The 3,514-nt window shown below is 24.2% G+C and overlaps 1 non-coding gene across 1 annotated transcript; it reads right to left on the reverse strand.

Annotated features, from left to right (window-relative positions):
* Nucleotides 1-411: 411 nt before the first annotated feature.
* LOC109813694 (uncharacterized) lies at nucleotides 412-2,463 on the reverse strand. Its single transcript, XR_014431826.1, has 2 exons — nucleotides 705-2,463; nucleotides 412-626 (listed from the first exon to the last, which is right to left on the reverse strand). It is a non-coding gene; the product is annotated as an uncharacterized LOC109813694 (transcript).
* Between the last annotated feature and the right edge of the window lie 1,051 nt (nucleotides 2,464-3,514).

A 3,514-nucleotide genomic window follows, 5' to 3' on the forward strand; every position in this document is an offset into this window, starting at 1 on the left:
TTATTTTAATATAAGTTACTATTAAAATATAACCATTTTAATTAAAATATTTGTAATACATGTAAATTCCATTCATACAAAACGCGCAACAGTAAGAAACACGTAGAGTGAGATATTCGTGATTAAACATGAATGATGAATGATGAATGATGATGGGAGAGAAAAAGGCATTATTAAGTCCAGAATTTATTGGCAATATCATTATTTATTATAAGATCACTTAAATTGATTACACGGAGAAAAGAGCAAGTAGAGATCATAACTGATGACAGCACCATATATCCTTGCTCTACCATACATATGTATATTATGGTAACCAAAGACAGAGAGCACATATTATATATATGTGATCGGCAGCCAGCGACATTATTGACATGTAGCACCATATCCGAGTACACTATATGTGTAGTGTTAGGTGCTATTTATTTATTTATATATATGAAAAGGGGTTGATCTTCAACAAGTCCTGCTGCAAAAGCACTTGCGAAAGGGTCCTCGGCACTCGCCACCAATGAAACCATCGGACCTGCACACGTGTGCACACTGCGCGTCGACTAAGCATCGTCCCTGGAATCCATGCCTTCTTGCGAAGCACACTGCAGCCTCTCCTCTCTCCACTGCCACATCTAATCAAACACCATTTCATTACATTATGCATTTCAATCAAATCAATTATATATGACATATGTATATATATATCTTACCAGCAGCTAAGACGAGGAGGACCAAGAACAAAAGCCCAAATGTTTTCCTCTCCATCACCATGATCATGATCAACTTCTGCTACACCCTGAACAAATGAGCCTCCATGGATCTTCTTATATAATCACTTGCTGCTTGCAATGTGTCAGACCTTGCCTTGGAGGTGGAGCACCGCTTTCGCATGCACAACTGCACGTGTGCGTCCACAAGGCATGCAAGCTGCCACGATAAGCTTGCTGGACATCAAGTGCTGACGTGCATTAATTTTTTCTATCGGTGCCATCATAACCTATGTATGCTTTCTTCCTATCTTTTTAAGATTCTCTCTCTTTTTATTTTTACCATTCAGATTGCATATTAGAATTTAGAAACCAATGGTTAAGTCTTTTGTTGAGGCTACTAGTATGCTGCTTGAAAAATGGATAATCTTCTTCTTTAACAATATTCGAATCCTTATAATTATGTGTTGAAATGAAGCTATGGATGATCTGGTCACATTATGGTAACTAACCTTTTGAATAATTCTAAATCTTCTCGCAATATTCTCCTATTAATCTTTCTATTATTTTATAAGGTAAGTATATATATATTATATATATTGAATGTGTTTATATTTTTAAGACATTAAACACATCATTTTTTATTTAATATTTTATAATTTTTAAGTAATAATTAGCAGCAACAGTAAGAGAATTGAATGCATAACATTATTGTTTTGTAATTGAATTTAGAAATGAAAATGCGTCAAATTGTCTTGACACAGTCTATGACCTGGCTTACGTTAGGTTAAAATTAGGCTAATTTTTTTTAGAAAATAGGTTATATATCAAGAGTTTTAGTAAAGTCAATTTAGCTAAAAATAAAAAAAGTTAGGCTTTGCACAATTTAAATTTTTTTTATTAGGACTATCGATCAAGTAAACCTATTTAAATAAAATAAAAACTTATTTATTTATTTATTATTATTATCAAATTTGTTATAAAGTATTAAAATTATGTAACATACTTTTACTTCTATATTGATGTGTTAAATTATTATAAAATACTCTCTCAATTCTTTATTATAAGTAAAAAAAATGATTTTATATAAATTAAAAAAATTAGTTAATTACATTAAATTTTATTATTTTTATAATATTTTTTCTAAATTATCTTTATTATAAATTTCTATAAAAGATAATACAACTATAATATTATGTATATTAAATGAAAGATATTATAAGAATAGTATCACTAAATGAGACAAAGTAATTTTTTATATTTATGAAAAAAAATGTATTTTTATTGTTTATAATAGATAATAATAGAGGGAGCAAACTTTTAAGCATACTCATAAGCTAGTTCAAACTTAGGCTAAATCTAGGCTTTTAAAAAGAACTATAATAGGTCAAAACAAATTTAAAAAATTTAATTAGTAAGAATAACATTCATACATAAATTTATAATAATTTTTTTTGTAAAGCTAAAAATTTATTAATTATAAGAAGACTGTGCACAAAAAGTGCAAGTCATAAATAAAAATAAGATTTCCCAAAAATAAATAAATAAAAATAAATAAATAAAAATAAATTTATAACATTAAACATATGACTTCACCTTTTTTTTTATATGTAAATATATATCACAATTTTTTTTATGAGATTTATATTTTTAAAATGATAAATGATAAAAACACATTCTTTAACGCACTTTTAAAAATACTTTTTCTTGTTGATTGAAATTTACTAAAGAAAAATATAAGATTTGGTAGTTTTTATATTTTATTTAACGAATTTAATTTTCTTATAATTTTGTAATTTTTATTAAATTCTAATCAAGAAAAAATGTATTAAGATGAGTGTATATATTGCTACTATATATATTCATTAAAATGTTGAATGATTTTCTTATTTTCAACAACTTAAAAAAACTTTCTCAATATATAATTAAGTAACTCAAAATTATTTAATCATTCATCTCTCATATAAACCTTTTTAACCTTTTTTATTTTTAAAAATAATATAATATAAACTTGGATTAATCATTAACCCATGATTAAGTTTACTTAACTACAATTAATATTATATATGTTATAAAAAAAAAGTATTTCAAAAACTCCATCGGTCCATAATTTATTTATTTTATTTTTATGTTTTACCTTTTTCTTTTGTTTCAAAACTTTTAATGTTTTACAAATGAATTTCAATAATATTAATTAATTTCTTTCACATGTATTCTTACTTATTCATCGTTATTCTTATTATATAATTATTTTTGTATTAAATATATTAAAAGAAGATATTTTAAATTTATCATACTACTATTAAATATTTCTTAAGTAATATGCAAAATTCTTAAACATCAACTGAAGTTATGATTTAGGGAGAGTAATATATTCTTAGAGATGGTTCATACAATTCAAGTGTATTTTTTTTAAAAGCAGTCAAATTGTTTGAATTAGATTTTACATAAATAAACAGATAGATGATCTAATAATAGTTTTCTTTTTGGCCGTTATTTAAAATCATTCTATATATACAAATGAAAATAATTATCTCAATGTGAGCATTTTTAGTAAATTTTTTTTAATGAGAATAATTTCAGGGACTTCTTTTTAACGGTATTTTTAAATAAAAAAAATTAAACTATTATCTATTTTAATTTGTACCTATCCTATTTATTTTTAACTTAATTTTTAACATTTTAAAAATTATCAATAATTAAAACAATTTTATGTCATAAAATAATTTTTTTATCATATATCTAAATTGTAATTTATATATTTAAAATATGTATTTATACAAATTTTAAACATAACATAATTTATATATATA

Source organism: Cajanus cajan, chromosome 2, assembly GCF_000230855.2.
Source record: "Cajanus cajan strain Asha chromosome 2, NIPB_CcT2T_4, whole genome shotgun sequence".
Lineage (NCBI taxonomy): Eukaryota > Viridiplantae > Streptophyta > Magnoliopsida > Fabales > Fabaceae > Cajanus > Cajanus cajan.